The sequence below is a fragment of the Panulirus ornatus genome, chromosome 32, assembly GCF_036320965.1.
Source record: "Panulirus ornatus isolate Po-2019 chromosome 32, ASM3632096v1, whole genome shotgun sequence".
Classification (NCBI taxonomy): domain Eukaryota; kingdom Metazoa; phylum Arthropoda; class Malacostraca; order Decapoda; family Palinuridae; genus Panulirus; species Panulirus ornatus.
The window spans coordinates 12,040,456-12,061,180 of record NC_092255.1 but is presented as its reverse complement, the minus strand read 5'-3'; the positions used below and the strand labels follow the sequence as shown (position 1 = coordinate 12,061,180).

The 20,725-nt window shown below is 42.3% G+C and overlaps 1 protein-coding gene across 1 annotated transcript in view; it reads right to left on the bottom strand.

The window, feature by feature from the left end:
• LOC139759048 (ribosome biogenesis protein bop1-A) overlaps positions 1-20,725 on the bottom strand; it is a 408,882-nt gene that overhangs the window by 351,464 nt on the left and 36,693 nt on the right. The window lies entirely within an intron of this gene.

Sequence of the window (20,725 nt, the reverse complement as noted above, 5' to 3'; positions counted from 1 at the left end):
GGATGTTACCACCTTCTACTACAGGGTCTCTAGAATGTACAATTAAAACCAAATGGATATTAAGAAAAGACTAGATATCAAAAGGGATTATTTACTTATATTTATTATACTTTGTTGCTGTCTCCTGCACTAGTGCAAAGAAACAGATGAAAGAATGGTCCAACCCACCCACATACACATGTATATACATACACGTCCACACACACACATATACATACCTCTACATTTCAATGTATACATATATATATACATTTTTTTTTTTTTTTTTATACTTTGTCGCTGTCTCCCGCGTTTGCAAGGTATACATACACAGACATATACACATATACAAATGTACATAATTCATCTTGCTGCCTTTATTCATTCCCATCGCCACCCCACCACACGTGACATGACAACCCCATCCCCTTGCATGTGCGCGAGGTAGCGCTAGGAAAAGACAACAATGGCCACATTCGTTCAAACTCAGTCTCTAGCTGTCATGTATAATGCACCGAAACCACAGCTCCCTTTCCACATCCAGGCCCAATGAAACTTTCCATGGTTTACCCCAGATGCTTCACATGCCCTGGTTCAATCCACTGACAGCACGTCTACCCCGGTATACCACATCATTCCAATTCACTTTATTCCTTGCACGCCTTTCACCCTCCTGCATGTTCAGGCCCCAATCACTCAAAATCTTTTTCACTCCATCCCTCCACCTCCAATTTGGTCTCCCACTTCTTGTTCCCTCCACCTCTGACATACATATCCTCTTTGCCAATCTTTCCTCCCTCATTCTCTCCATGTGACCAAACCATTTCAATACACCCTCTTCTGCTCTCTCAACCACACTCTTTTTATTACAACACATCTCTCTTATCCCTTCATTACTTACTCATTCAAACAACCTCACACCACAAATTGTCCTCAAACATCTCATATCCAACACATCCACCCTCCTCCGCACAACCCATATAACCCATACAACAATATAACATTGTTGGAACCACTATTCCTTCAAACATACCCATATTTGCTTTCCAAGATAATGTTCTCGCCTTCCACACATTTTTCAACGCTTCCAAAACTTTCACCCCCTCCCCTACCCTGTGACTCACTTCTGCTTCCATGGTTCCATCCACTGCCAGATCCACTCCCAGATATCTAAAACACTTCACTACCTCCAGTTTTTCTCCATTCAAACTTACCTACCAACTGACTTGTCACTCAGCCCTACTGAACCTAATAAATAACCTTGCTCTTATTCACATTTACTCTCAGCTTTCTTCTTTCACACACTACCAAACTGTCACCAGCTTCTGCAGTTTTTCACATGAATCAGCCACCAGCGCAGTATCATCAGCGAACAACAAGTGACTCACTTCCCAACCCCTCTCATCCACAGCAGACTGCATACTTGCCCCTCTCTCTAAAACTCTTGCATTATAATCCTTAACAACCCCATCCATAAACAAATCAAACAACCATGGAGACATCGCGCAACCCTGCCGCAAACCGACAGTCACTGAGAACCAATCACTATCCTCTCTTCCTACTTGTACACATGCCTTACATCCTCGATAAAAACTTTTCATTGCCTCTAACAACTTGCCTCCCACACCATATACTCTTAATAGCTTCCACAGAGCATCTCTATAAACTCTATCATATGACTTTTCCAGATCCATAAATGCTAAATACAAATCCATTTCCTTTTCTAAGTACTTCTCACATACATTCTTCAAAGCAAACATGTGATCCACACATCCTCTACCACTTCTAAAACCACACTGCTCTTCCCCAATCTGATGTTCTGTACATGCCTTCATTCTCTCAATATATACCCTCCCATATAATCTGTATTACTGACTGGTTGGTAAGGTTATTTAATGTATGTATGACTCATGGTGAGGTGCCTGAGGATTGGCGGAATGCGTGCATAGTGCCATTGTACAAAGGCAAAGGGGATAAGAGTGAGTGCTCAAATTACAGAGGTATAAGTTTGTTGAGTATTCCTGGTAAATTATATGGGAGGGTATTGATTGAGAGGGTGAAGGCATGTACAGAGCATCAGATTGGGGAAGAGCAGTGTGGTTTCAGAAGTGGTAGAGGATGTGTGGATCAGGTGTTTGCTTTCAAGAATGTATGTGAGAAATACTTAGAAAAGCAAATGGATTTGTATGTAGCATTTATGGATCTGGAGAAGGCACATGATAGAGTTGATAGAGATGCTCTGTGGAAGGTATTAAGAATATATGGTGTGGGAGGAAAGTTGTTAGAAGCAGTGAAAAGTTTTTATCGAGGATGTAAGGCATGCGTACGTGTAGGAAGAGAGGAAAGTGATTGGTTCTCAGTGAATGTAGGTTTGCGGCAGGGGTGTGTGATGTCTCCATGGTTGTTTAATTTGTTTATGGATGGGGTTGTTAGGGAGGTGAATGCAAGAGTTTTGGAAAGAGTGGCAAGTATGAAGTCTGTTGGGGATGAGAGAGCTTGGGAAGTGAGTCAGTTGTTGTTCGCTGATGATACAGCGCTGGTGGCTGATTCATGTGAGAAACTGCAGAAGCTGGTGACTGAGTTTGATGAAGTGTGCGAAAGAAGAAAGTTAAATGTGAATAAGAGCAAGGTAATTAGGTACAGTAGGGTTGAGGGTCAAGTCAATTGGGAGGTAAGTTTGAATGGAGAAAAACTGGAGGAAGTAAAGTGTTTTAGATATCTGGGAGTGGATCTGGCAGCGGATGGAACCATGGAAGCGGAAGTGGATCATAGGGTGGGGGAGGGGGCGAAAATTCTGGGAGCCTTGAAGAATGTGTGGAAGTCGAGAACATTATCTCGGAAAGCAAAAATGGGTATGTTTGAAGGAATAGTGGTTCCAACAATGTTGTATGGTTGCGAGGCATGGGCTATGGATAGAGTTGTGAGCAGGAGGATGGATGTGCTGGATATGAGATGTTTGAGGACAATGTGTGGTGTGAGGTGGTTTGATCAAGTAAGTAACGTAAGGGTAAGAGAGATGTGTGGAAATAAAAAGAGCGTGGTTGAGAGAGCAGAAGAGGTTGTTTTGAAATGGTTTGGGCACATGGAGAGAATGAGTGAGGAAAGACTGACCAAGAGGATATATGTGTCGGAGGTGGAGGGAACGAGGAGAAGTGGGAGACCAAATTGGAGGTGGAAAGATGGAGTGAAAAAGACTTTGTGTGATCGGGGCCTGAACATGCAGGAGGGTGAAATGAGGGCAAGGAATAGAGTGAATTGGATCGATGTGGTATTCTGGGGTTGACGTGCTGTCAGTGGATTGAATCAGGGCATGTGAAGCGTCTGGGGTAAACCATGGAAAGCTGTGTAGGTAGGTATTTTTGCGTGTGTGGACGTATGTATATACATGTGTATGGGGGGGGGGGTGGGCATTTCTTTCGTCTGTTTCCTTGCGCTACCTCGCAAACGCGGGAGACAGCGACAAAGTATAATAAATAAATATAATATATATATATATATATATATATATATATATATATATATATATATATATATATATATATATATATATTTTTTTTAATACTTTGTCGCTGTCTCCCGCGTTTGCGAGGTAGCGCAAGGAAACAGACGAAAGAAATGGCCCAACCCCCCCCCCATACACATGTATATACATACGTCCACACACGCAAATATACATACCTACACAGCTTTCCATGGTTTACCCCAGACGCTTCACATGCCTTGATTCAATTCACTGACAGCACGTCAACCCCGGTATACCACATCGCTCCAATTCACTCTATTCCTTGCCCTCCTTTCACCCTCCTGCATGTTCAGGCCCCGATCAAAAAAAATCTTTTTCACTCCATCTTTCCACCTCCAATTTGGTCTCCCTCTTCTCCTCGTTCCCTCCACCTCCGACACATATATCCTCTTGGTCAATCTTTCCTCACTCATTCTCTCCATGTGCCCAAACCACTTCAAAACACCCTCTTCTGCTCTCTCAACCACGCTCTTTTTATTTCCACACATCTCTCTTACCCTTACGTTACTCACTCGATCAAACCACCTCACACCACACATTGTCCTCAAACATCTCATTTCCAGCACATCCATCCTCCTGCGCACAACTCTATCCATAGCCCACGCCTCGCAACCATACAACATTGTTGGAACCACTATTCTTCAAACATACCCATTTTTGCTTTCCGAGATAATGTTCTCGACTTCCACACATTCTTCAAGGCCCCCAGAATTTTCGCCCCCTCCCCCACCCTATGATCCACTTCCGCTTCCATGGTTCCATCTGCTGCCAGATCCACTCCCAGATATCTAAAACACTTCACTTCCTCCAGTTTTTCTCCATTCAAACTCACCTCCCAATTGACTTGACCCTCAACCCTACTGTACCTAATAACCTTGCTCTTATTCACATTTACTCTTAACTTTCTTCTTCCACACACTTTACCAAACTCAGTCACCAGCTTCTGCAGTTTCTCACATGAATCAGCCACCAGCGCTGTATCATCAGCGAACAACAACTGACTCACTTCCCAAGCTCTCTCATCCCCAACAGACTTCATACTGCCCTCTTTCCAAAACTCTTGCATTTACCTCCCTAACAACCCCATCCATAAACAAATTAAACAACCATGGAGACATCACACACCCCTGCCGCAAACCTACATTCACTGAGAACCAATCACTTTCCTCTCTTCCTACACGTACACATGCCTTACATCCTCGATAAAAACTTTTCACTGCTTCTAAAAACTTTCCTCCCACACCATATATTATTAATACCTTCCACAGAGCATCTCTATCAACTCTATCATATGCCTTCTCCAGATCCATAAATGCTACATACAAATCCATTTGCTTTTCTAAGTATTTCTCACATACATTCTTCAAAGCAAACACCTGATCCACACATCCTCTACCACTTCTGAAACCACACTGCTCTTCCCCAATCTGATGCTCTGTACATGCCTTCACCCTCTCAATCAATACCCTCCCATATAATTTACCAGGAATACTCAACAAACTTATACCTCTGTAATTTGAGCACTCACTCTCATCCCCTTTGCCTTTGTACAATGGCACTATGCACGCATTCCGCCAATCCTCAGGCACCTCACCATGAGTCATACATACATTAAATAACCTTACCAACCAGTCAACAATACAGTCACCCCCTTTTTTAATAAATTCCACTGCAATACCATCCAAACCTACTGCCTTGCCGGCTTTCATCTTCCGCAAAGCTTTCACTACCTCTTCTCTGTTTACCAAATCATTTTCCCTAACCCTCTCACTTTGCACACCACCTCGACCAAAACACCCTATATCTGCCACTCTATCATCAAACGCATTCAACAAACCTTCAAAATACTCACTCCATCTCCTTCTCACATCACCACTACTTGTTATCACCTCCCCATTTGCGCCCTTCACTGAAGTTCCCATTTGCTCCCTTGTCTTACGCACTTTATTTACCTCCTTCCAGAACATTTATGGATCTGGAGAAGGCATATGATAGAGTTGATAGAGATGCTCTGTGAAAGGTATTAAGAATATATGGTGTGGGAGGCAAGTTGTTAGAAGCAGTGAAAAGTTTTTATCGAGGATGTAGGGCATGTGTACGTGTAGGAAGAGAGGAAAGTGACTGGTTCTCAGTGAATGTAGGTTTGCGGCAGGGGTGTGTGATGTCTCCATGGTTGTTTAATTTGTTTATGGATGGGGTTGTTAGGGAGGTGAATGCAAGAGTTTTGGAAAGAGGGGCAAGTATGAAGTCTGTTGGGGATGAGAGAGCTTGGGAAGTGAGTCAGTTGTTGTTCGCTGATGATACAGCGCTGGTGTCTGATTCATGTCAGAAACTGCAGAAGCTGGTGACTGAGTTTGGTAAACTGTGTGAAAGAAGAAAGTTAAGAGTAAATGTGAATAAGAGCAAGGTTATTAGGTACAGTAGGGTTGAGGGTCAAGTCAATTGGGAGGTAAGTTTGAATGGAGAAAAACTGGAGGAAGTAAAGTGTTTTAGATATCTGGGAGTGGATCTGGCAGCGGATGGAACCATGGAAGCGGAAGTGGATCATAGGGTGGGGAAGGGGGCGAAAATCCTGGGAGCCTTGAAGAATGTGTGGAAGTCGAGAACATTATCTCGGAAAGCAAAAATGGGTATGTTTGAAGGAATAGTGGTTCCAACAATGTTGTATGGTTGCGAGGCATGGGCTATGGATAGAGTTCTGCGCTGGAGGATGGATGTGCTGGAAATGAGATGTTTGAGGACAATGTGTTGTGTGAGGTGGTTTGATCGAGTAAGTAACGTAAGGGTAAGAGAGATGTGTGGAAATAAAAAGAGCGTGGTTTAGAGAGCAGAAAAGGGTGTTTTGAAATGGTATGGGCACATGGAGAGAATGAGTGAGGAATGATTGAACAAGAGGATATATGTGTCGGAGGTGGAGGGAACGAGGAGAAGTAGGAGACCAAATTGGAGGTGGAAAGATGGAGTGAAAAAGATTTTGAGTTATCGGGGCCTGAACATCCAGGAGGGTGAAAGGCGTGCAAGGAATAGAGTGAATTGGAACGATGTGGTACACTGGGGTCGACGTGGTGTCTCCCGCGTTTGCGAGGTAGCGCAAGGAAACAGACGAAAGAAATGGCCCAACCCCCCCCCATACACATGTATATACATACGTCCACACACGCAAATATACATACCTACACAGCTTTCCATGGTTTAACCCAGACGCTTCACATGCCTTGATTCAATCACTGACAGCACGTCAACCCCAGTATACCACATCGCTCCAATTCACTCTATTCCTTGCCCTCCTTTCACCCTCCTGCATGTTCAGGCCCCGATCACACAAAATCTTTTTCACTCCATCTTTCCACCTCCAATTTGGTCTCCCTCTTCTCCTCGTTCCCTCCACCTCCGACACATATATCCTCTTGGTCAATCTTTCCTCACTCATTCTCTCCATGTGCCCAAACCACTTCAAAACACCCTCTTCTGCTCTCTCAACCACGCTCTTTTTATTTCCACACATCTCTCTTACCCTTACGTTACTCACTCGATCAAACCACCTCACACCACACATTGTCCTCAAACATCTCATTTCCAGCACATCCATCCTCCTGCGCACAACTCTATCCATAGCCCACGCCTCGCAACCATACAACATTGTTGGAACCACTATTCCTTCAAACATACCCATTTTTGCTTTCCGAGATAATGTTCTCGACTTCCACACATTCTTCAAGGCCCCCAGAATTTTCGCCCCCTCCCCCACCCTATGATCCACTTCCGCTTCCATGGTTCCATCCGCTGCCAGATCCACTCCCAGATATCTAAAACACTTCACTTCCTCCAGTTTTTCTCCATTCAAACTCACCTCCCAATTGACTTGACCCTCAACCCTACTGTACCTAATAACCTTGCTCTTATTCACATTCACTCTTAACTTTCTTCTTCCACACACTTTACCAAACTCAGTCACCAGCTTCTGCAGTTTCTCACATGAATCAGCCATCAGCGCTGTATCATCAGCGAACAACAACTGACTCACTTCCCAAGCTCTCTCATCCCCAACAGACTTCATACTTGCCCCTCTTTCCAAAACTCTTGCATTTACCTCCCTAACAACCCCATCCATAAACAAATTAAACAACCATGGAGACATCACACACCCCTGCCGCAAACCTACATTCACTGAGAACCAATCACTTTCCTCTCTTCCTACACGTACACATGCCTTACATCCTCGATAAAAACTTTTCACTGCTTCTAACAACTTTCCTCCCACACCATATATTCTTAATACCTTCCACAGAGCATCTCTATCAACTCTATCATATGCCTTCTCCAGATCCATAAATGCTACATACAAATCCATTTGCTTTTCTAAGTATTTCTCACATACATTCTTCAAAGCAAACACCTGATCCACACATCCTCTACCAGTTCTGAAACCACACTGCTCTTCCCCAATCTGATGCTCTGTACATGCCTTCACCCTCTCAATCAATACCCTCCCATATAATTTACCAGGAATACTCAACAAACTTATACCTCTGTAATTTGAGCACTCACTCTTATCCCCTTTGCCTTTGTACAATGGCACTATGCACGCATTCCGCCAATCCTCAGGCACCTCACCATGAGTCATACATACATTAAATAACCTTACCAACCAGTCAACAATACAGTCACCCCCTTTTTTAATAAATTCCACTGCAATACCATCCAAACCTGCTGCCTTGCCGGATTTCATCTTCCGCAAAGCTTTCACTACCTCTTCTCTGTTTACCAAATCATTTTCCCTAACCCTCTCACTTTACACACCACCTCGACCAAAACACCCTATATCTGCCACTCTATCATCAAACACATTCAACAAACCTTCAAAATACTCACTCCATCTCCTTCTCACATCACCACTACTTGTTATCACCTCCCCATTTGCGCCCTTCACTGAAGTTCCCATTTGCTCCCTTGTCTTACGCACTTTATTTACCTCCTTCCAGAACATCTTTTTATCCTCCCTAAAATATATATATATATATATATATATATATATATATATATATATATATATATATATATATATATATATGTGAGTTGGGGTGAGAGAGTATCATTAAATTGTGTGTGATGTCTCCATGGTTGTTTAATTTGTTTATGGATGGGGTTGTTAGGGAGGTGAATGCAAGAGTTTTGGAAAGAGGGGCAAGTATGAAGTCTGTTGGGGATGAGAGAGCTTGGGAAGTGAGTCAGTTGTTGTTCGCTGATGATACAGCTCTGGTGTCTGATTCATGTGAGAAACTGCAGAAGCTGGTGACTGAGTTTGGTAAACTGTGTGAAAGAAGAAAGTTAAGAGTAAATGTGAATAAGAGCAAGGTTATTAGGTACAGTAGGGTTGAGGGTCAAGTCAATTGGGAGGTAAGTTTGAATGGAGAAAAACTGGAGGAAGTAAAGTGTTTTAGATATCTGGGAGTGGATCTGGCAGCGGATGGAACCATGGAAGCGGAAGTGGATCATAGGGTGGGGAAGGGGGCGAAAATCCTGGGAGCCTTGAAGAATGTGTGGAAGTCAAGAACATTATCTCGGAAAGCAAAAATGGGTATGTTTGAAGGAATAGTGGTTCCAACAATGTTGTATAGTTGCGAGGCATGGGTTATGGATAGAGTTCTGCGCTGGAGGATGGATGTGCTGGAAATGAGATGTTTGAGGACAATGTGTGGTGTGAGGTGGTTTGATCGAGTAAGTAACGTAAGGGTAAGAGAGATGTGTGGAAATAAAAAGAGCGTGGTTTAGAGAGCAGAAAAGGGTGTTTTGAAATGGTATGGGCACATGGAGAGAATGAGTGAGGAACGATTGAACAAGAGGATATATGTGTCGGAGGTGGAGGGAACGAGGAGAAGTAGGAGACCAAATTGGAGGTGGAAAGATGGAGTGAAAAAGATTTTGAGTTATCGGGGCCTGAACATCCAGGAGGGTGAAAGGCGTGCAAGGAATAGAGTGAATTGGAACGATGTGGTACACTAAGGGCGACGTGGTGTCAATGTATTGAACCAGGGCATGTGAAGCGTTTGGGGTAAACCATGGAAAGTTCTGTGGGGCCTGGATGTGGAAAGGGAGCTGTGGTTTCGGTGCATTATTACATGACAGCTAGAGACTGAGTGTGAACGAATAGGGCCTTTGTTGTCTTTTCCTAGCACTACCTCACACACATGAGGAGGAAGGATGTTGTTATTCCATGTGTGGCAGGGTGGCGATGGGAATGAATAAAGGCAGACAGTATGAATTATGTACATGGGTATATATGTCTGTGTGTGTATATGTATGTATACGTTGAGATGTATGGGTGTGTATATGTGGTGTGTGTGGACGTGTGTGTGTATGCGTGTGTGTGTGGGTGGGTTGGGCCATTCTTTTGTCTGTTTCCTTGCATTACCAGGCTAACGCGGGAGACGGCGACAGAGCAAAATGAATAAACAGATAAATATATATAGGGGAGAAAGAATACTTCCCACGTATTCCCTGCATGTCGTAGAAGGCGACTAAAAGGGAAGGGAGCGGGGGGCTGGAAATCCTCCCCTCTCATTCTTTTTTAAATTTTCCAAAAGAAGGAACAGAGAAGGGGGCCATATGAGGATATTCCCTCAAAGGCCCAGTCCTCTGTTCTTAACGCTACCTCGCTAATGCGGCAAATGGGGAATAGTATGAAAATATATATATATATATATATATATATATATATATATATATATATATATATATATATATTTAGGAACAGAGGACTGAGCCTTTGAGGGAAATCTCCACTTGGCCCCATTCTCTGTTCCTTCCTTTGGAGAATCAAAAAATGAGAGGGGAGGATTTCCATATATATATTTTTTTTTTCATACTATTCGCTACTTCCGCGATAGCGAGATAGCGTTAAGAACAGAGGACTGGGCCTTTGAGGGAATATCCTCAAATGGACCTCTTCTCTGTTCCTTCTTTTGGGAAAAAAAAAAAAAAAAAAAAACGAGAGGGGAGGATCTCCAGCCCCCCGCTCCCTTCCCTTTTAGTCGCCTTCTACAACACGCAGGGAATACGTGGGAAGTATTCTTTCTCCCCTATCCCCAGGGAAATATATATATATATATATATATATTTTTTGCTTTGTCGCTGTCTCCTGCGTTTGCGAGGTAGCGCAAGGAAACAGACGAAAGAAATGGCCCAACCCACGCCCATACACGTGTATATGCATACATCCACACACGCAAATATACATACCTACACAGCTTTCCATGGTTTACCCCAGACGCTTCACATGCCCTGATTCAATCCACTGACAGCACGTCAACCCCGGTATACCACATCGATCCAATTCACTCTATTCCTTGCCCTCCTTTCACCCTCCTGCATGTTCAGGTCCCGATCACTCAAAATCTTTTTCACTCCATCTTTCCACCTCCAATTTGGTCTCCCACTTCTCCTCGTTCCCTCCACCTCCGACACATATATCCTCTTGGTCAATCTTTCCTCACTCATTCTCTCCATGTGCCCAAACCATTTCAAAACACCCTCTTCTGCTCTCTCAACCACGCTCTTTTTATTTCCACACATCTCTCTTACCCTTACGTTACTTACTCGATCAAACCACCTCACACCACACATTGTCCTCAAACATCTCATTTCCAGCACATCCATCCTCCTGCTCACAACTCTATCCATAGCCCATGCCTCGCAACCATACAACATTGTTGGAACCACTATTCCTTCAAATATACCCAGTTTTTCTCCATTCAAACTTACCTCCCAATTGACTTGACCCTCAACCCTACTGTACCTAATTACCTTGCTCTTATTCACATTTACTCTTAACTTTCTTCTTTCACACACTTTACCAAACTCAGTCACCAGCTTCTGCAGTTTCTCACATGAATCAGCCATCAGCGCTGTATCATCAGCGAACAACAACTGACTCACTTCCCAAGCTCTCTCATCCCCAACAGACTTCATACTTGCCCCTCTTTCCAAAATTCTTGCATTCACCTCCCTAACAACCCCGTCCATAAACAAATTAAACAACCATGGAGACATCACACACCCCTGCCGCAAACCTACATTCACTGAGAACCAATCACTTTCCTCTCTTCCTACACGTACACATGCCTTACATCCTCAATAAAAACTTTTCACTGCTTCTAACAACTTGCCTCCCACACCATATATTCTTAATACCTTCCACAGAGCATCTCTATCAACTCTATCATATGCCTTCCCCAGATCTATAAATGCTACATACAAATTCATTTGCTTTTCTAAGTATTTCTCACATACATTCTTCAAAGCAAACACCCGATCCACACATCCTCTACCACTTCTGAAACCACACTGCTCTTCCCCAATCTGATGCTCTGTACATGCCTTCACCGTCTCAATCAATACCCTCCCATATAATTTACCAGGAATACTCAACAAACTTATACCTCTGTAATTTGAGCACTCAATCTTATCCCCTTTGCCTTTGTACAATGGCACTATGCACGCATATATATATATATATATATATATATATATATATATATATATATATATATATATATATATATATATATATATATATATTTTTTTTTTTTTTTTTTTTTTTTTATACTTTGTCGCTGTCTCCCGCGTTTGCGAGGTAGCGCAAGGAAACAGACGAAAGAAATGGCCCAACCCCCCCCCCCCATACACATGTACATACACACGTCCACACACGCAAACATACATACCTACACAGCTTTCCATGGTTTACCCCAGACGCTTCACATGCCTTGATTCAATCCACTGACAGCACGTCAACCCCTGTATACCACATCGCTCCAATTCACTCTATTCCTTGCCCTCCTTTCACCCTCCTGCATGTTCAGGCCCCGATCACACAAAATCTTTTTCACTCCATCTTTCCACCTCCAATTTGGTCTCCCTCTTCTCCTCGTTCCCTCCACCTCCGACACATATATCCTCTTGGTCAATCTTTCCTCACTCATTCTCTCCATGTGCCCAAACCATTTCAAAACACCCTCTTCTGCTCTCTCAACCACGCTCTTTTTATTTCCACACATCTCTCTTACCCTTACGTTACTTACTCGATCAAACCACCTCACACATATATATATATATTTAGTCCCTGGGGATAGAGGAGAAAGAATACTTCCCACGTATTCCCTGCGCGTCGTAGAAGGCGACGAAAAGGGAAGGGAGCGGGGGGCTGGAAATCCTCCCCTCTCGGTTTTTTTTAATTTTCCAAAAGAGGGAACAGAGAAGGGGGCCAGGTGAGGATATTCCCTCAAAGGTCCCGTCCTCTGTTCTTAGCGCTACCTCGCTAATGCGGGAAATGGCGAATAGTATGAAAAAAAAATATATATATATAAATGTTTATAGTTGTTACTGGAGTGATAGTTTTCATATATGGTTCTCTGACAAGAAAATAGTGAAATTGGAAAAGAATGTAGCTTAGGCATTGAAGCTTATTCTTTCATTGAAATGTGAACAAAGGGAGCATTTTTTTCAAAGTGATAGAGATGGAAAGCAAAAGGTGTTTTTCATGAATGTACTGGAAAAGTTGAGGTCCAGATAAACTTTTGGTCTGTCAAGGCTTTATTATGGCGGATGACCAACTACCTACCCTCATGTATCCATGATATGGTTGTACTTTGTGTAATGAAGACAATTGAGAGACATCATAAGCCAATATTCCAGTTTCATGATAAGAGAAGTGGACCAGGCAGTATGATACAGTGGTTAATTTGATGAAAACTACTATTGACGTTGTGTAAATAAATTATACATTTCCCTTTTCCATAGCCAGAGGTTGAACCATTATGTGACATTCATTTTTTCATTTCATTTCAAGCTAGAAGTTTCAGTTTTCTAAATTATTTCTTACATTTTTCATATGTATATATATGTATGTGTGTGTGTGTGTGTGTGTGTGTGTGTGTGTGTGTGTGTGTATGTATATATGTGTATATATATATGGATTTGTATGTAGCATTTATGGATCTGGAGAAGGCATATGATAGAGTTGATAGAGATGCTCTGTGGAAGGTATTAAGAATAAATGGTGTGGGAGGCAAGTTGTTAGAAGCAGTGAAAAGTTTTTATCGAGGATGTAAGGCATGTGTACGTGTAGGAAGAGAGGAAAGTGATTGGTTCTCAGTGAATGTAGGTTTGCGGAAGGGGTGTGTGATGTCTCCATGGTTGTTTAATTTGTTTATGGATAGGGTTGTTAGGGAGGTAAATGCAAGAGTTTTGGAAAGAGTGGCAAGTATGAAGTCTATTGGGGATGAGAGAGCTTGGGAAGTGAGTCAGTTCTTGTTCGCTGATGATACAGCGCTGGTGGCTGATTCATGTGAGAAACTGCAGAAGCTGGTGACTGAGTTTGGTAAAGTGTGTGAAAGAGGAAAGTTAAGAGTAAATGTGAATAAGAGCAAGGTTATTAGGTACAGTAGTGTTGAGGGTCAAGTCAATTGGGAGGTAAGTTTGAATGGAGAAAAACTGGAGGATGTAAAGTGTTTTAGATATCTGGGAGTGGATCTGGCAGCGGATGAAACCATGGAAGCGGAAGTGGATCATAGGGTGGGGGAGGGGGTGAAAATCCTGGGAGCCTTGAAGAATGTGTGGAAGTCGAGAACATTATCTCGGAAAGCAAAAATGGGTATGTTTGAAGGAATAGTGGTTCCAACAATGTTGTATGGTTGCGAGGCGTGGGCTATGGATAGAGTTGTGCGCAGGAGGATGGATGTGCTGGAAATGAGATGTTTGAGGACAATGTGTGGTGTGAGGTGGTTTGATCGAGTAAGTAACGTAAGGGTAAGAGATGTGTGGAAATAAAAAGAGCGTGGTTGAGAGAGCAGAAGGGGGTGTTTTGAAATGGTTTGGGCACATGGAGAGAATGAGTGAGGAAAGATTGACCAAGAGGATATATGTGTCGGAGGTGGAGGGAATGAGAAGTGGGAGACCAAATTGGAGGTGGAAAGATGGAGTGAAAAAGATTTTGTGTGATCGGGGCCTGACAAGCAGGAGGGTGAAAGGAGGGCAAGGAATAGAGTGAATTGGATCGATGTGGTAATACCGGGGTTGACGTGCTGTAGTGGATTGAGAATCAGGGCATGTGAAGCGTCTCGGGTAAACCATGGAAAGCTGTGTGGGTATGTTATATTTGCGTGTGTGATGTAATATACATGTGTATATACACATGTATATACATACGTCCATACACGCAAATATACATACCTACACAGCTTTCCATGGTTTAACCCAGACGCTTCACATGCCCTGATTCAATCCACTGACAGAACGTCAACCCCAGTATACCACATCGATCCAATTCACTCTATTCCTTGCCCTCCTTTCACCCTCCTGCATGTTCAGGCCCCGATCACACAAAATCTTTTCACTCCATCTTTCCACCTCCAATTTGGTCTCCACTTCTCCTCGTTCCCTCCACATCCGACACATATTTCTTCTTGGTCAATCTTCCTCACTCATTCTCTCCCTGTGCCCAAACCATTTCAAAACACCCTCTTCTGCTCTCTCAACCACGCCTTTTTTTTTTCCACACATTTTCTCTTACTCTTACATACTTACTCGATCAAACCACCTCACACCACACAATGTTCTCAAACATCTCATTTCCAGCACATCCATCCTCCTGCGCACAAATCTATCCTAGACCCAAACCTCGCAACATACAACATTGTTGGAAAACCCCTATTCCTTCAAACATTTCCCTTTTTGCTTTCTGAGATAATGTCTCGATCCAACATTTTTCAAGGCTCCGGATTTCGCCCCCCCCCCACCCATGATCACTTCCCCCATGGTTCCATCCGCGCCAGATCCATACCATACTAAAACACTTTACTTCCTCCAGTTTTTACTTCAAACTTACCTCCCAATTGACTTGACCCTCAACCCCAATTTTAACCTAATTTCCTTGCTCTTATTCACATTTACTCTTACTTTCTTTTTTTCACACACTTTACCAAAACTCAGTCACCAGCTTCTGGTTTCTCACATGAATCAGCCACCAGCGCTGTATCATCAGCGAACAACCAACTGATCCACTTCCCAAGCTCTCTCATCCCCAACAGACTTCATACTTGCCCCTCTTTCCAAAACTCTTGCATTCACCTCCCTAACAACCCCACCTAAACAAATTAAACAACCATGGGACATCACACCACCCCTGCCGCAAACCAAAATTCACTGAGAACCAATCATTTCCTCTCTTCCCACACTACACATGCCTTACATCCCCAAAAAAAACTTTTCACTGCTTTTAACAAATTGCCTCCCCCACCATAATTCTTAATACCTTTTTACAGGCATTTCCCAACAACCTATCATATGCCTTTCCCCAATCTATAAAGCTACTTTCAAATTCATTTGCTTTTCTAATTAATTTTTTCACAACTTCTTCAAAGCAAACACCCTTTCCAAAAATCCTCTAACCCCTTTCTTAAACCACAAATGCCTTCCCAAACTGAAGCTCTGTTAAAATGCCCTACCGGCTTTAATTTAATACCCCCCATTTTAAAAAATTTCCCGGAATACTAAACCAAAAACTTATACCTTGTAATTTGGGGCACTCAAACTTATCCCCCTTTTCCTTTTTTACAATGGCACTAAGCACCAAATATATATTTTTTATATATTTTTAAAAATTTTTATAAAATAAAAAAAATATATAATAATTTTTTTTTTTTTTTTTTTGGTTCCCCTTTGGGAAAAAGAAAAAAGGAATACTTTTCCCTTCCCCCCGAAAAAAAATTTCCCCGGCCGGCGTTCCGTATTAAGGCCCCAAACCCCAAAAAAGGGAAGGGAAAAAAACCGGGGGCCCCCCGAAAAACCCTTTTTTTTCCCCCTTTTTTTCCCGGTTTTTTTTAATTTTTTAAATTTCCCAAAAGGGAAAAAAACCTTTTTTAAATTTTTTGGGGGATGAGGGGGAAAAATTTTCCCTCCCAAAGGGGGGGGGCCCTGTTTCCCCCCTTTTTTTTAATTTAAAAAAACGGGGGGGGTAACCCCCAAAACCCCTTCGCACCCCCGGGGGAAAAGGCGAATTGTATGAAAAAAAAAATATTTTATATAAAAGTTTATATTGGGTTTTGGGGTGGGTGTTTCATTTATGGTTTTTTGAAAAAAAGAAAAAAAAAAAATTTGGGAAAAAAATTAAACTTAGGCATTTAAGCTTATTCTTTATTGAAATGTGAACAAAGGGGGCATTTTTTTTAAAGGATAGGATGGAAAAAAAAAAGGGGTTTTTCATGAAAAAACGGAAAAAATTTGGGGGTTTCCCGATAAAAATTTTTTTTGTCAGGGTTTTTTATGGCCCGGGTGACCCAAATACCTACCCCCCATGTTTTCCCCGATATGGGTTGTACTTTTTGTAATGAAGAAAATTGAGAAACTCAAAGCCAATATTCCAGTTTTTTGAAAAGAGAATGGACCCGGGGAGTAAGATTCAGTGGTTTTAAAATTTTATGAAAACTACTATTGACCGTTTTGTAAATAAATTTTTACATTTCCCTTTTTCCCTAGCCCGAAAGGTTTTAAACCATTATGTGACATTTAATTTTTTTATTTTTATTTCCCAACTGAAGTTTTTGTTTTCTAAATTTTTTTCTTAAAATTTTTCATATGATATATATGTATTTTGGTTAAATGTGTGTGTGTTGGGGTGGTGTGGTGTGATGTAAAATGTGTATTTTAATAAAGGAATTTTTATGTAGCATTTTGGATCTGGGGGGAAGGGATTTGTAGGTTAAAGAGATCTTCTGTGGGGAAGGGGATTAAAAATAAAGGGTGTGGGGGCAAGTTGTTTAAAACAGTGAAAAGTTTTTTCCCAGGGTGTAAGGCATGGTAACCCTTAGGAAAGAGGGAAAATGATTGGTTCTCGTGAAATTAGGTTTTTTTGGAAGGGGGGTGTGATGTCTCCATGGTTTTTTAATTTTTTTTATATAGGGGGTTATAAAGGGAAAGGGAAAAAACAAGAGTTTTTGGGAAAAGTGGGAAGTTAAAAAGGGCCCATTTGGGGGTGGAGAGGGGCTTGGGGAAATGAGTCAGTTTTGTTCGTGATGATTTCAGCGCGGTGTTTAATTTTGTAGAAACTGCAAAAGCTGGTGACTGAGTTTGGAAAAAAGGGGGAAAGAGGAAAGTTAAGAGTAAATGTAATAAAAGCAAGGTTATTTGGTACAGTAGTGTTGAGGGTCAAGTCAAATTTTGGGGGGTAAGTTTGAATGGAGAAACTGGAGGAATTTTAAAGTGTTTTTTGATATCTTTGGGGGTGGAAACTGGCAGCGGATGAAAACCCTGGAAGGGGAAAAAGGGGTCATAGGGGGGGGGAGGGGGGTTAAAAAAATGGGGGCTTTGGAAAAAGGGGTGGAAATCGAGGGAAAATTTTTTTCGAAAGCAAAAAGGGGGGAAAGTTTTAAAGGGAAAGTGGTTCCAACAATGTTGTTTTGGGGCGAGGCGTGGGCTATGGATAGAGTTTGTGCGCAGGAGGATTGGGTGTTCTGGAAATGAGGGGTTTGAGGACAATGTGGGGGTGTGAGGTGGGTTTTATGGTAAATAACGTAAGGGTAAGAATGTGTGGAAATAAAAAGAGCGTGGGTTTAGAGAGCAGAAGGGGGTGTTTGAAAAGTTTGGGACAAGGGGGAGAATGAGTTTAGGAAAGATTACCAAGAGGATATATGTGTCCCCAGGTGGAAAGGGGAAGGGGAATTGGGGGACCAAATTGGAGGGAAAGATGGAGTGAAAAAAAAAATTTTTTGTGTCGGGGCCTGGACAAGCAGGGGGGGAAAAAGGAGGGAAAGGGAAAGGTGAATTGGATCGATGGGTTTTCCCGGGGGTTTGACTTTGCTGTCAGGGGAATTGAATCAGGGCATGGAAGGCCCTGGGGAAAAACCGGAAAAAGCTGTGTTTGGTATGTTTTTTTGGTTTTTGGGAAAGTATAAAAAGTGTAAAATTACATGTATAACATAGCCCATACACGCAAATATACATCCCTCACACCCTTTCCCAGGGTTTAACCCCAAAACCTTTCCCAAAACCCCTGATTCAACCCATGACAGAACGCCCCCCCAGTATAAATCGATCCCCAATTTACTTTTATTCCTTCCCCTCCTTTCACCCCCTCCCTTTTTCAGGCCCGATCACTAAAAATTTTTTTTCACCCCATTTTTCCCACCTCCAATTTTTCTCCACTTCTCCTCTTTTCCCTAACACCCGACACATATATCTTTTTGGGTAAATTTTCCTAAATCTTTTTCCCCAATGGCCCAAACCATTTCAAAACCCCCCTTTTTTGTTTCCCCAACCACGTCTTTTTATTTCCACACATCTCTCTTACTCTTAAATTATTTACTCGATAAAACCCACCTCACACCACCCAAAGTTCTAAAACCCATCTCATTTAAAGCTAACCCAAATCCTCCTGCCACAACTTTTACCCCTAGCCCAGGGCCTCGCAACCATCAACTTTGTTGGAACCATATTCCTTAAAAATCCCATTTTTGTTTTCGGAAAATGTTCTCGATTTCCAAAAAAATTCTTCAAGGATCCCGGGGATTTTCCCCCCCTTCCCCCCCCAAAATCCACTTCCGCTTCCAGGGTTCCTTCCGTCCCAAATCCACTACCGATATCAAAAACATTTTAAATTTCCTCCATTTTTTTCTCCTTTAAAACTTACCTCCCAATTTGATTTTGACCCTAAACCCCTATTGTACCTAATAACCTTGCTCTTATTCACATTTACTTTTAAATTTTCTTCTTTCACACACTACCCCAAACCCAAATCCCCCAGCTTCTGAGTTTCTCACATGAACAGCCCCAAACGCGTATCAAAGCAACCCCAATGCTCACTTCCCAAACTCTCTCATCCCAAAGACTTTATACTTGCCCCTCTTTCCCCAAAAACCCTTTCATTTACCTCCCTAAAAAACCCCCCCATAAAAAAATTAAACAACCATGGGGAATCCCCACACCCCTGCCGAAAAACCCAAAATTCATGAGAACGAATCACTTTCCTCTCTTCCCACACATACACATGCCTTACCTCCCCGATAAAAAATTTTCAATCTTTTATATTTTTCCCTGGGGGAAGGGGTTTAAAAAAAATATTCCCCCCCGCATTCCTTTACGTGTCCCAGGAGGCGACTAAAGGGAAGGGGGCGGGCCAAAAAATCCCCCCCTCCCTTTTATTTTAAATTTCTAAAAAGGGGGAAAAAAGGAGTTTATGCGGGGAGGGGCTCATCCTCCTGTTTGACTCCGATTTTGGGGGGTCTAAATGTGTTTTGGATTTTAACCAAAAGGGAAAAAGGAGGATAGGTGTATTTTTTGAGGAAAGGAACTGGGGGTTGTTTTTGGGTCTGGGGTGAAACAAATCAAGGGGGAAAAAAGGGAAAAGTGGGGTTTGGGAAAGTCTTGGGAAATAAAGTCAGGGGGTTTTTGAGAGGCCCAAAAGAAGGGAAAGGGGTGCACTACTCCGAAATAGGAGGGTTTTGGGGGGCCTGTGATAGAATGTAAGAAAATTTAAATTTCCCATTAAAATGGGGGAAAACTGAAAATTTAAAGGAGAGGGGTGGGGGATAATTGGGGAAATTTCACCCGGGCATCAGAAAAAAGATCATGAGAGGCAATTTTTTGGGCCAAACTGAATGGTGTGTTTGTGGTTTTTATGCACGGACCGGGGTTTTTATTTATGGGGAATTTTAATTTAAAAGGGGGAATTTAAAGTGGCAGTTGAGGGAATAATTGGAAAAATTTTTGGGGGGTTCAGTGTTGCAAAAGGGAAAAGGGGGAAAAACGTTTAGATTTAGTGCTGAAAAAAGGGCTTTGGGGATTGGGGAAAACCGGTTTTTTAAAAAAAAAGATTTACATAATTTTAACATTTAATTTGGAGAGGGTTGGGCCCGAGAGCGGGTTTTTTGGATTCCCTGTTAAAATTTTTTTTTCCCTGCGAAAGAGAGACTTTTGGATGTTAAAGTGCGAGAGGTGCAATTTGGGGGGATGTCTGATCATTACTTTTGGGGGGCTAAAAGGGGAAAAAATTTGTATGGGTTTTTTAGAAAAGAAAAAGTGAAAGTTGCGGTGGGAAAAGGGGTTTTGGGGGGAAATTTGTGACTTGGGAAAGGGGACTTGTGTGAGTAATAAAAAGGGGAGACGAGTAAAAAAGGGGAAAAAAGGTTGAGAACCCAAAGGAATAAGGGGAGTGGGGGAAAGGGAAAGGGG